The sequence below is a fragment of the Mus caroli genome, unplaced genomic scaffold (genome assembly GCF_978045245.1).
Source record: "Mus caroli unplaced genomic scaffold, Mus_caroli_1 scaffold_7, whole genome shotgun sequence".
Lineage (NCBI taxonomy): Eukaryota > Metazoa > Chordata > Mammalia > Rodentia > Muridae > Mus > Mus caroli.
In genome coordinates this window covers 42,655,079-42,669,319 of record NW_028227262.1, presented here as the reverse complement: position 1 = coordinate 42,669,319, position 14,241 = coordinate 42,655,079, and the positions used below count along the sequence as shown (strand labels likewise).

Genomic DNA, 14,241 nt, shown 5'->3' with positions numbered 1-14,241 from the left:
AGAGAGAGAGAGAGAGAGAGAGAGAGAGAGAAAGAAGAAGAAGAAGAAGAAGAAGAAGAAGAAGAAGAAGAAGAAGAAGGAGGAGGAGGAGGAGGAGGAGGAGGAGGAGGAGGAGGAGGAGGAGGAGGAGGAGGAGGAGGAGGAGGAGGAGGAGGGGAGGGAGGGGAGGGGAGGGGAGGGAGGGGAAGGAGGGTGAGAGAGAGGGAGGAAAGGAAGGAAGGAAGGGATGGAGGGAGGGAGGGAGGGAGGGAGGGAGGGAGGGAGAGAGGGAGAGAGGGAGGGAGGGAAAGAGAAAGAAGGGAAGGTAAGGATGCAAGAAAGTAAGAAGGGCCTGGAGAGATTGTTCTTCACTTAAAAGTCAGCACTGATGTTGTTGAGGACCCAAGTCCTATTCTCAGCATCCATGTCAGCTGGCTCACCCAAGATGTCCTATAACACAAGCTCCTTAGGGTCCATGGTCCTCTCTGGCCTCTGTGGGCACTAAACTCATGTGCAAACACACACACACACACACACACACAGAGGCAAGTATTTAAACTGAAATCATAAAAAAAGCATAGCTTCATAAAATATAAGTCCCATTCCCATGTCATAGCATAGTTTTCTCTAGATCCATGAGCCACAAGGAGAGAGAGAGAAAGAGAAGAAGACAGAGAGAGAGGGGGAGAGACTGGTCCTAGCCTGAGCATTTAAAATTTCAAAGCCCACCTCCCATGACACACTTTCTCCAAAAATGCCACACCTACTCCTACAAGAAAATACCTTCCAATAGTGCAACCCCCTATGAACCTATAGGGACCTTTTCTTTCAAAAGAACCACAGGATCCATGGTGCACCCATAAACATCTGGCCTTAATGTAATCTGTGGCTTCTGGGTATTTGGAATATGGGTGAAATAAAATCTGAGTACTACAACATAATTAGGAATTGAATTTAGTATACATTAATGGTGTTCATTTTAAAGCAACTAGATAGAATAAATAGGGCCATTAGTTCAAGATCGGGTTTCTCATGATTACATTTCTCATGATACTCCCAAGTCTTCAACATATCTTACCCACAGGCACCACCACAAGTGACTACAATTTTATTTATGAAAATAGTAGACCTCCTGGTCAATGGCAGCAGTAAGAGAAAGAGTGGGCTGGTCTTTAGACCTGCAGTTATTTGGGTGTTCAAGTAGAGGAGGTTTCTTCCTCAGCATTCCATTTCAGGAAGACAAGGCGACAGTACCACTGCATTCAATAGAATGAGAAAACAACCCGGAGCAACTCGTGAATGTTTGTAGGACACATTGGGATGTTTTAATATGACAGACCATATTTGAATAAATTCCAAATGGTTAAATTCAAAGATACACCTTTTTTGGACATGGCCCAGAGACTTGCCTCTATAGTCTAGCTTAGTGTGCGAGAAAAGGGAGTGATAGTGTTCAATCCTCATGATTGCAGGCAGCAATCTCTGCTCTGCATGCTTCCTCCCTGTGTTTTGTTTTGTTTTGTTTCGTTTTGTTTTGTTTTTGACTACTATTGTAACATTTTTGAAGAGCAGATTATATGCTAGATATTGTGACAGGTTCTGTGCTTATTATTGTCTTGCTCAAACAGGCTTTCCATGATCCCTCATGTAGCTCATTAAGTTTGTCTTGCAACCTGATAAGACTTCAGATTCATCTATGCATATAGGAAATGTGAGTCTTCAGCATCAGTTCTTCTGGCCTTTCAATTTTATTTTTGAGCAGAGGATATTTATAATAATCCTTGAGACAACATTATCCACCTCCCATCAGTAGTACAGGGAGGAAGGTGTGTGTTGTTAGCACTTCAGTGGCAAGCATCTCCATGTTTGGGCATCAGAGTAATAGAAATTTGTATCTTATATCTGTAATGTTTTAATAGAAAGCACACACAAATCATAAGATAACAGCTCATTTTTGCTTTCCTTTGCATTATAAAATAAATAAAAAGCCAAATGCTTGTATGTCTGCAATTCCACTCCTCTTATATGTCTGTAATCTCTATCCCTCTCCAACTCTTTTTTTTTTTTCCCTTGGAGGACTGATTTTAAAATTTTATGTGTGTGGGTTTTTTTTTCATGTTTCTTTTTTTTTGATTTTTAATATTTTTATTACATATTTTCCTCAATTACATTTCCAATGCTATCCCAAAAGTCCCCCATAGCGCCCCCCACTTCCCTACCCACCCATTCCCATTCTTTTGGCCCTGGCATTCCCCTATATTGGGGCATATAAAGTTTGCAAGTCCAATGGGCCTCTCTTTCCATTGATGGCCGACTAGGCCATCTTTCGATACATATGCAGCTAGAGACAAGAGCTCCGGGGTTCTGGTTAGTACATCATGTTGTTCCAACAATAGGGTTGCAGATCCCTTTAGCTCCTTGGGTACTTTCTCTAGCTTCTCCATTGGGAGCCCTGTGATACATCCAATAGCTGACTGTGAACATCCACTCCTGTGTTTGCTAGGCCCCGGCATCGTCTCACAAGAGACAGCTATATTTGGGTCCTTTCAGCAAAATCTTGCTAATGTATGCAATGGTGTCAGCGTTTAGAAGCTGATTATGGGATGGATTCCTGGATACGGCAGTCTCTAAATGGTCCATCCTTTCATCACAGCTACGAACTTTGTCTCTGTAACTCCTTCCCTGGGTGTTTTGTTCCCAATTCTAAGAAGGTGCACAGTGTCCACACTTTGGTCTTCATTCTTCTTGAGTTTCATGCGTTTAGCAAATTGTATCTTATATCTTGGGTATCCTAAGTTTTGGGCTAATATCCACTTATCAGTGAATACATATTGTGTGAGTTCTTTTGTGATTGTGTTACTTCACTCAAGATGATGCCCTCCAGGTCCATCCATTTGGCTAGGAATTTCATAAATTCATTCTTTTTAATAGCTGAGTAGTACTCCATTGTGTAAATGTACCATAATTTCTGTATCCATTCCTCTGTTGAGGGACATCTGGGTTCTTTCCAGCTTCTGGCTATTATAAATAGGGCTGCTATGAACATAGTAGAGCATGTGTCCTTTTTACCGGTTGGGACATCTTCTGGATATATGCCCAGGAGAGGTCTGGGCTTTAACTGTTTAATCTTTTAAATGGGTGCAAGCAAGATGAAATGAAGAAGCTCACAATTGAAGTCATATGGCCTGTATTTTTCTATACTTTCATTTTGTATCCTTCTTTTTCCATCTTCTATTCCAGTTGTTTCTACTATTTTTTTTTGATTCATCTCTCTATTTGGGTACCAAACATGGATACAGTTTTAGAGAGCAATTCAGCTCTGCTTCCCACAGAGGAGAAAAGTCAGAAGGTGACACATTCTAGGCTCTGTTTCTACTATTGTTTCTAACTTCTGTCCCTATCTCTGGAAGTTATGATTATTAGTGTGATTGACCTTAAATTCTAATCATAAAACAGATGATATTACAAATAAAACATCACAGCTTTTATAAAAGATATTTCACTCAACCGTTTCATTATAAATATAACTTAGAACGCTAAGGAAGGTGTTGATATAGAATGGTAAATATCATTTTCTTGTACCTTATTCCAGATATCGGACTGGAGGAATTTGAGTCTTGTCTCTGCTGTATGACTGGGGAACATTGTGTAGCCTCTCCCAAAAGCAATTCTTTCCTTAGCCTTCAATACTGTGGGCTGAGGTTTTAGCTCAGTGGGAGAGCTTTTCCCTAACACTTACCATTCTAGGTTCAAGGCTCGCTACTACACACAGTTAACATCTTGGTCTCAAATGAGCACTTAATTTAATATTTTATATCTTTTACTAAAACCTGTCAAAGAAATTTTGTCATGTGAAATGAAAGTGGCATACTTCCCTCACTGCCCTGGGTTTTCATACAAGTTAGGGGACATTGGGATGCTCTTTTTTTTTAAGTAAATTTTCTTTTCATATAAAATGTAGATATTGTCAGCATATCTCAATCTTCAGTGGTAAATTTAGTTTGTATCTGTGTTTAGTCAATCCAAGCATTTGTTTTCCTCTCCCGGCTCTTTAAGCCATTTGGATAAAAAATTAAAAAGGATGTAGATCTTGAAGATTAGAAGCAGGAAATATATGAAGAAAATGTAATGAGTCTATTTTACATTTATATAGCTCTGTGGAGCAGGTGAGATTTGACATTAATTTGAATGGTAATGGAACTGACCACTCTAACAGCACCTTATATTTCCCAGACATTTTGCAGATTTTAACTAGCTTAGTTAAGTACAATTTTTGTGGTGAAGTAAATACTGTTAATTTTATAACTGAGGACATTTAACAAAATGGCTTTTCTCACAACTCATTTTGAGAATATTGATGACTGCCAAAATAAGGCTGTCCAGTTTGGACTTGCTAGACATGCATTTTTAATTGTTTTTTTTTTCCTATTCTTATACATCCTATTCTGACATGAATTATCCTTTCCAGAGTACAGTACCAGCCTTATCAGTGAATGGGGTATCCTAGAGTGAAGGGAAGTCACAGAATTCCCCTCTAGACTATCAGAGTACTATTGGCTCTAGATTCATTGCTTTATAACTAACCGTCTTTATAAATTATGTCCTAGTGTGATTTCTGTATGATGAATACACCATAAATTCAAGAATCATGTAGAATAAATGAGTTATTTTATCTTAAGCCATATATGCTACTATTAAAGGTAGTTGGGATACAATCAAGCTAGGAACCTGGAGGCCAGACTGAAACAGAGGCCATGGAGGAAGGCTGTTTACTACGTTGCTCCATATGTCTGGTTTAGTTTGCTTTATTATAAAACCCAGAATTGCCTGTCCATAGTTGTTGCTGCCCACAGTGGTTGAGTCCTCCCACATATATGATTAATCAAGAAAATTTCACCATAGACCTGTGTACACACTAATTTAGACATTCCTTTTCCCAGCCTAACCAAGGTCAAATCAAGTTGAAAAAGTATGTTTTCCCTATGAATGCAACATGGGATTTCTATTGTTCAATACTGCAATGATTTAAGTACATTCAGAACTAGTTTTCTCTTTCATAGAAAGTGATGTGCTCTGTTTCTGCTTTGGTATAGTTTGTATTTCATTCTACGCCATTACTGTACAAACTTGTATTCTGAGAATGATATAATTAAGTTGACTGTCTTAGACATCTTAGCTTTTACTACTTGACAGAACTTAGAATCATAATTTGAATTCTTTGAACTGCATTTTCCTCTAGAATATACTACTAATAAATCTGAACTTACAAAGTTATTGTGAAAAATCAATCCACAAAAATATGTGAAGTTCTTAGAAAACTGTATCATACATAAGGTGAGTTAATGTCTTCTTTTAAAACCTATTGATTAAACCTTGCAATTTGTATATGTATTTTCCTCTCAGTTATAATATAAATCTCTGTAGGTGTCTCTGTAGGAACCATGTGAGTCTTCTTTATAACACCCCATGCCATATATTTACTATAATGCTGTTGAAATAGTTGAGTCAATGGATAATGAAATCATTTTATTTCTTGATGCAGTTACTGTTTTGATTTATATAGAAAAAAACATAATTTTTAATAAAATACTGCATGGTTTGAAAAGTCTGTCTACGTATTTGAACAATATTCAAATATATCACATACTTCAGGATTTTTTACCAAATCTTTGAAATGTTTCTTTGAAGAGGACACGTTTGAAAATCAAATTACCTAATTAGAACAAAGCAAAAAAAATGTAACAATATAATTTAAAAGCATCAAGAATGTGTAAATCCAAAGGTAACACTTTCAAGGACACAGCAGATGTTTCTTACACAAACAATGCAATTTTGACCATTTTTATGGGCATAAGATGCTGGTACTATGATATAAGTTAGAAGTATGTGTGACCTGAACTATTCAAATATTTTACATCTTTTTAAAAACCTATATTAACGTTACTGACAGTATTTCAACCTTCTTTCCTTAGATTTTTTGTCTTACACTGATTTGTTTTACTGAATTGAGATTATCCACTGCAGGCATTTTTCAGTCTAAACCTATAATCAGTAAAACAGAAGCCGTTTCTAAGTACTACTCCCTTGTCTCTAAAAGGCTTATTTTCCACTTCTGTCCTTCTCATTTGCATGATTGGCTGTTTGTATCAGACTTACTGATGGATTAGGAGTGAAAACGGCAAATGTTTCCCTCTCCTTCCAGGTTACGCATATCTAGAGCATGTGTTGAGAAACATCAGTTGCTGCAAGTGAAAAAGTCCAGAGTAAAAGTGCAGGAAGAATTTATAGGGCTGAAAGCTGCCTGGCAAACTGTAAGATGAACAGCCCCATTGTGCACTAGAACTTTCAATATGGTGAATTATTTTTGAAAACTCAAAGTATTAAAATAAGGTTACATTTCCCAGATTTTTGTCAATATGCATCCTGATTTAGGCATTTTGTTGGTTTGTTGGTTTGTTTTTGATAATGATGGTCATATCACATTACCTAGGAATCATGTGAGTCTTCTTTATAACACCCCATGCCACTATATTTACTAAAACGCTGTTGAAATAGTTGAGTCAATGGACTATCATTTGTGGTGATAATAATGTTGCTGATGAAACTGGGGACAGGTGTACACTATCATATTCTATTTGAACCCTCCAATAACCCTCTAGATAAAATGTCATTTATTTTCCTATTTGAAAGTTGAGAACAATGAGTCTGATGGGATTAGATAAAACATCTCATGTCACATAAAATACATGCACAGGTACAAATGGATCTGGATTTTGTACCTGGATAGTCTTGTCAAGAGCCCATGGATTTAAAATGGATGCACTGTGTGCATGTGTTCCCTTACATATGCATCCGTCCCTGGGTCTTATTCCTTCCTTCTCTCATTGGATACTAGTGACTCATATAATAACCTTAATAATTTAAACTATATATGGATCTCTAATTTTGCTCTTTAAAATCTGCTTATTTCTAAAAAGTGGCTTATCGTATCAGAAGGAATAAAATATTCAATCTTCTAAAGATGTTATTGAGTGGACTAAATGATTGTTGTGAATGATTCATAGCATAGTACATGTAAGCTGTCGCATGATACGGTCTCATGTAACTATTAGCATTACAAAACTTAAAATATGGACAACAAAAAATGAAAATAGATCCTCATTTATTTCGTGGCCTATTTTAATGCTATGAGTACTAAGCAACTCTGGGGCAGACGTGCTATAGACATTTAGGAAAATGGCCCATCTACAGTTGTAGAATTTGCTGATGCAATAGCTTTTCTGACCTCCTATGATCCAACAATTACTAAACACACATAAATCCATCTATTAGATTAATTTTGGGGGCTGAACCTAGTCAAATTATTTTATACTGAGATTAATAACAGGAAATGCCAGGAGGAGACAAATTTATTATGCCTATTTTAATGGCTTTCTAAAATCATAGATGAGGAAATCAGGAGTTTGTCAGAAACAAACCTTCAGGCATGATTAACTGCAAATGCCCAACTAAACAAGAAGGAAAGTGATTATGCATTGTAAGCTTGATTCTTAGCTGTTAGACTCTAATAGGATGTTTTCTATGGTCAAAATATAGAATTTTTAAAAGGTTTTGCACAGAGACTTGTATTTGTATGTATATTTGTATGTATGTATGTATGCATGCATGCATTTTTGTAGAAAGATGGATAAATGAATGGATACAGTGGGTGAATAGTCTGTGTGTGTTCTACCTAGCTCCTTCTATAGAGATCTGAGCTTTTAAATCATATGACTACAATACCATTGGTTTCACTCCCTCCCCTGAAGTGCCTTTCCTTCTCTTTCTTACTTTAACATATTATTTGAGCTTCCAAACCTCTCTCTCTTAGTATTGTCCAGATTAAATAAGTTATCTTTCTCTCTTCAGAATAGCAGTGGCACTTTGAACATATCAACATGATGCCATTTCATAGCTTAAACCATCAGCAATTGGAAAACTCTAGATTATGTTGTATTCATTCTCTTTATTTTTACAGTTATCAGTCCTGTGTTAACTCGCTAGCCTTCTTGCATTTTTCATCTATGGTGGTATCACCACACTCACAGTTTTGTTAAATGAACAATTCTATTCCATAATACCGTACATTGTTCATAATACTCTCACTGTGTCAAATAGCCAGCAAGCATCTGCTTGGCAGAGTAAGTCTTGTACCAAGCTACTAACTAGAGTGGTGTTTGAGCTGCCCTGTACTTGAGAGGTTCAGATATTCTAGCTCTTGTCATCAAGTGCCTAGCCCATATAAAATGACTTAAACTTAGAAAATATCCTACTACAATTTCCAAGCGACAAGTCCATACTCGAGTGCTGGCAAGGCCATGTTCTCTCAAAAACTTCCAGAGGCAGAACTCTTGTTGTTTCTTCTACTTGCCCGTATTCCTAACTGTTCTGCGGCATGTGGAAGCCTGACTTCAACCTCTGTGCCAATTTATTTTCCTTTTAAAAATATTTTTCAATTGGTATGCATACTAATATGTTTCATTATAACATTTCAAACAAAATGTATTTTTGTTGATTTTTATGCCCTCTCTTCTTGTCTGCCATTTGCCTAACATTGTCACATGACTTTTCACCTCCTATACCATCTTAGCTTTCATGTTTTATGTGTCCTATTGTTTTATCCTGTTCTTAAATCAGCCAGCCTTCTTTCCTTCTTTCCTCCTTTCCTCCTTTCCTTCTTTCCTTCCTACCTTCCTTCTTTCCTCATTTGCTTCCTTTCTTCTTTCCTTCTTTCTCTCCTTTCTTCCTTTCTTGCCATTTATAATTTTCTTTCTAAATTCATAGTTTATGCCCATACTCAACTATACTTACTACATACAGATAAATATTATAACCTGGAAATTATGATCCACAAATACTAGAACATGTGTTTTTTTCTCTCTGAGTCTTGGTTATATTGCTTAATATAATATATCCTAGTTGATGTACTTTTATGCATTTTACCAATTTCAATTTTTCTTTGCAACTGAGCAAAATTCTGTTATGTACATATACCTCGGTTTGTTTATCCATTTCTCTGATGATGGACATCTAGGGCAGTCTAAATCCACACTATTGTGACACCTTCTTCTCTAGTTGTTGTGCAATAACACATTTCTCTTTCTATGACAATATCAGTCTTTCTACATTCCAGTTCACTCTAATGACATCATCTTTATTGATTACATCCATCCCCCCAAATACTAGCATTTATAGGTAACTAGGAATGATGGCTTCAACATATCTTGGTGAGGAAGGGATTCAGTACAACTCCTAATAATGCTCTGTCCCCATTTAACATACAAATAACTGCACATGTGCTCAATCACAACTTATAGTTAAAAAACATCTGAATTATAAAGAAATTTAATAAGGTCATATGTACCCCCTCTCTATCCTTCAATGAAACTGAAGATAACAAATATTACATCTTGCAAAATTTTATGAACCCCAACTCTCCATCTCCAACTGTAATTGAGTAAATAATAGTTTACATACAGGCTATCCTCATTATAGCATGTTTATTCATACCTCAATTTCTTTACTTCAAACTTAAATTTCAAGTAAGGGCTTTTTTTCTAATTTAATATTTCATTGCTTCACACTATTTTAAAGATAGAAGGAAATTCATGTCAAGCTAACATAATGCATTTATTCTAAGTTATTTTCTGTGTCCCCCTCTTATAGCATTGTTGGGGGGCAGCAGTTTGTCTGGAGGTAAAGTTATAGAATAAACAGTCCTTTTTTTCGTTAAGCTTGTTTTACAGAAACTACTTTGAACACAGAGAATATTGTTAGCATCTGCTGTGGTTCAACTAACTACCAATATCCTTTGATGCTAATAGCCTGGTCTTAGAATTAATAAAATATCATTGTTTGAAATGTGAGTTTATGTTGGATTGAAAATGTTTGTTGGAAAAGACATTTTCGTTTGTAACAATGAGCTTTTTGAGAGATGAGAAAGGGAAGCTAAATATTTTCACATGCTTCACACTAGGAAATTTCTAGGGAGATATATGAAAATTGCAATGCTATTTCTGTTTATAGATTTTAGCTAAAAACTGAAAGCTAAGAGCACGACTTCCCATTTACAAATAAAACTAGAATTTATCTCAACATATTATTCATTAAATATGAGGCATCCTTTCAAAACCAGTTGGGGCTGGAACATAAAATATATAAATCATGAGCTGATGATAATTTGAGCATGTGAAACATGTATTGAGCAGAGAAGGTCATTACCTCACAAATTTAGAATAAGAGGCACTTGCAGCTGAGCATTCAATATTGAGATTATCTTTTGCTGCAGTTTTGCAAGGAATAAAACTAATAGAGTCTCATATATAGGAACTGTGCTTCTCTCTGTTTCTTTCTATCTGCTGTATTGTACTGGCTGCTTTGAGAATGTGAAAATGAAACTTAGATTTTCAAATGTTCTCATCTAAATGGATTTTCAATATCAGGTTTTTTTTTTTTAATTTGCTGTAGAAATTCAGACAAAACAACACTGATGATGACGACATCAACAACAGACTTTCCTGGTGGTGAATGTTATTGGCCATATGCTGAAATAGTTTACGGACATCTGATTCTTAAAGTTACATAAACATAGCGCATAACTTACTGTATATCAGATATCTCTAGCATGTGCAAGGCCCAGAGTTACAGCTGCCGAAATGAAAAGGGAAAAAAAAAACTAAGTAAAAGCTATGGCAGAAGCTTTTAAGTCAATATATGTCCTGAAAAGAGCTTTGGGTGAGTTCAGGACTTTGGCTACCGAAATCGGCTAATATAAAACACTTGCAATCACCTATTATGCCACGTCCCTTACTGTGATGACACATTCCTATTGTCAAGAAATGTCTCTATGAACAGGAAAAATCAAGATGGTTTAAAAGTATGACAGGATGTTTCTAATACAATAAAGTTGTATTGGGTAATGAACATATGATTAAAAATCATAGCTTTAACTTGCATATGCATATACTACCTTCTATTTTAAATTTCTCATTTCTTGGTGACTATGAAACATGCCTAAGATTATCATTTGATCATACCCTAGATGAAAGAAATACTTAGTAAGAAAAGGAGTATGTGAAACAATGTAGAACTTAATTATGAAAAATGTAATGAGCATAAACCTACAGGTAGGTGTCTAGAATGAAGTTCACTTTGACTTTGATTCTATGCTCTTCTCTAAAGGGGAATGGGGAGAAAACCAACAATTTTCAAAGGCATGTTTTATTTTTTGTTTGGCTGTTGTTTTTTCCTGCCAGAGTTTGATACTTTTGAAGAATGCAGTGCGCTTCCATTATTCTTCATTATTTCTTGTGTTCCACCATTATGCCTGAACTATGTGTATCATCAGAAGACAAAAACAAAGAGCTGGTTTTCCCAACAACAAAGTGTGAATCAAATTGATTTTAAAATTGCTATGTATCATACAAGCTATGGGCGGAAGAACAAACAGTGCAGTCATATTCTCTGAAGACAGTGAAGCTGACGTTTCAGCTCTACTGTTGCTAGTCTCAGTCAATGACATAGTTACATGTGCTACTATGATTGCAGGGAAGATTTTTATCCAAAATGTAGTCAATGATACTCAGTTGACAAAATATGAAATTAAATAATTTATATTTCAGGAAATATTTTTCTATGCAGAAGCTCCTCACAGTTGAGAGTTGCAAAATGAAAAATACAACTTATTTCTCATGAGTTGGTGGTGTGTTGCTTGGTTAAATGTTTTTTGTCTATAATGCAATAAAATACAATAAATACATTATTAATGTATCTTAAAAGTTAATGTTCTAAATATGAAGTTGAAGCTAAATAAGGTGTATCAGAACCATTTCTTTGAAGACAAATGAAGGGACGACGTGCTTAGTAGATCAAAGACTGAGATTTGGGTGTTAAAAATATTTGATGTCATCTGGGTCTCTCTGTTAGCTTGGCATAACCTACAATTAATTCATTGTTAGAGGAGAAACTAGATTATTTCACACCATTGCTTCTTTGTTCTCAGAATAAAACTAACTGATTGGTTTGGTCTTTAGCCTTAATATGACCAGAAATCTGCCTAACCAGTATATTTACAAGTCTTCCACTCATTCTTGCATGGACTTTCCTATTTCTTCCATCAAAACTGTTCTCAATGATGCAGTTTTAACATTTTTAAAGATGTATATTTCTCTGTCTCTGTCTCTCTTTGTCTCTCTCTGTCGTTCTGTCTCTCTCTGTGAGTGTGTGTGTGAGAGAGAAGGGGGCAGACACACAGAGAGAGAAACAGAGACAGAGTCCGGGAAGGGTAGACAGAAGATTGTGGAGACAGAAGATAGTATTAGATCCTCTTTAGCTGGAGTCTCTGGCAATCACAAGCTGTCTGTTGTGAGTGCAGGGAACTGACCTTCAGTACACTGGTATAGCTGTCATCAATTCGACAAAGGTTCTAAATATAATTGTACACTAATACTCAGAATATGTTGTTACATTGCTTATATACAATGTAAGGCTCAGAAGTGTCTCATGAAAGACAAAGGATAAAGGGACTGTTCAAGACACGAGGTAAAAGAGCTACTTTTCACGGAAGAACTGGATCCATGACTCTCTGGAGCAATTACAGAAAATGAAATATAAGTGAAATCTTTTGATGATAGCATCATATAAATATTTATTTTTACAAATATACTGTGATTATATAACAGAATGTTTTTATTTTAAAGAGATGTGTAATAGATTCTAAATATTTACATACTTTTCATGGCCCAAAGAAATTGAATGTGTGTGTGTGTGTGTGAAAATGTATATATTGTATATATATATATATATATATATATATATATATATATATGCAGAATAATCTTAACAAATCATTTCACCTACTGATGATCTTTAAATATGCCTTAATAAAGATAACACTGGTGTCATGTAGATAAACTAAGTTGATTTGAATGCTATCACGTATACTGGGAGATTTGTTAAAATTATTCCATTGTCTTACTTTGAGAGCAGTATACAGTTAAATATATTATACATCGCTAGTTATTGATAAATATATTAGAGTTTATTTTCCCTACCACCTAAATTGATTGCAGATGAAGTAATGTTTGCAGAATTAAAAGCTATATATTACAATAAAAAGAAATAATGCCAAACATGTAATCAGAATTCATCTGGCTACTGTAAGTTTTCAATGATGTTTTATCTATTTATTGCTTTTAGAAATCTTACACACAGTGTAGCCAAGTCTATGCCTTCACTGAAAGCCTTTTCAGAGCATGACCTCCAGAAGGCATTCTTCTATTCGAGAAGATATATTGTTCTTCAAGTACTTTCTTTTTAGATTATACTATAAGAGGTACAAAACAGAATTCATAATGGTTATTACCTGGCTTAAAATTCTGAGAGCAGGTGTTCCATGCAGCTTCTGAAGAGCTACACTGGACTATTGGAGCCAGATTTAGTTTGTAATAGGCTCAGTATTGACCTTCCCTGTCACAGGACCCATGGATATTACACTAACCTGATGAAATGGCCAGAATCCGAGAAGCACCTTTGTTTATGGGTTGGACACATGCCATATCTTCAAGTGTAATAACCAGCATCCAATCAGAAAGTACTGAAGCAGAAACGTGAAGCAGAGTCCATAATAAGGGTGAGTGTGAGGTATCTTCAGGGTGCTTATTTTTAAGCTCATTTCACTCCTTGTTTTCTGATTAAATCCTTGCTGGCTCTTTTGTGTCCACTTTTACAATTGTATTCTTTCAGCTCTACAAGGTTAAAGTCATTATCAAATGTAATATGTCAACTCCTGACAAACCCTAAGAAAAAAAGAACAGATTTGGTGTTTCATCAAGAGACAGTAGTGTAGCCCTTTTGAGACACAGGACTAGAGGAAAAAAAAAAAAAAAACACTGGATACAAATGTTAAGCTCTTTGTGTCCTAATAATGAAATTCCCTAATGACAATATATCTGAAAAGACCCACTCTCATAACGCTGGAGGCATAATAAAATAAGAATAAAGCAGAAGTGAACTTTGAGATCATACTATATTTATCCATACTTAATTTGGAATCAAAGAGTATCCTCAATAGTAGAAAGCTTAGTAGATAGCCTTTTGCCTGAATTTTCTCTTTTACCAAGAAGATGGGTTTGAAAGGGCTAGTGTCCTGCCACTTTGTGGAATATGATAAAAAAAAATCTTTTGACTGGGGAGACTGCATCTCCATAGTCATTATGTCACACT

General features: G+C 35.7%; 1 protein-coding gene across 2 annotated transcripts in view; it reads left to right on the top strand.

The window, feature by feature from the left end:
• The window catches only part of LOC110295865 (contactin-4), a 1,019,336-nt gene that overhangs the window by 280,270 nt on the left and 724,825 nt on the right, over positions 1–14,241 (top strand). Inside the window, exon 4 of one of the 2 annotated variants that reach the window (XM_029478667.2) lies at positions 13,495–13,648. The exons of the other annotated variant lie outside the window; for it this stretch is intronic. The gene's annotated coding sequence lies outside the window, so the exon portion shown is untranslated. The remainder of the gene's footprint in view (positions 1–13,494; positions 13,649–14,241) is intronic. 2 annotated transcript variants of the gene reach the window in all.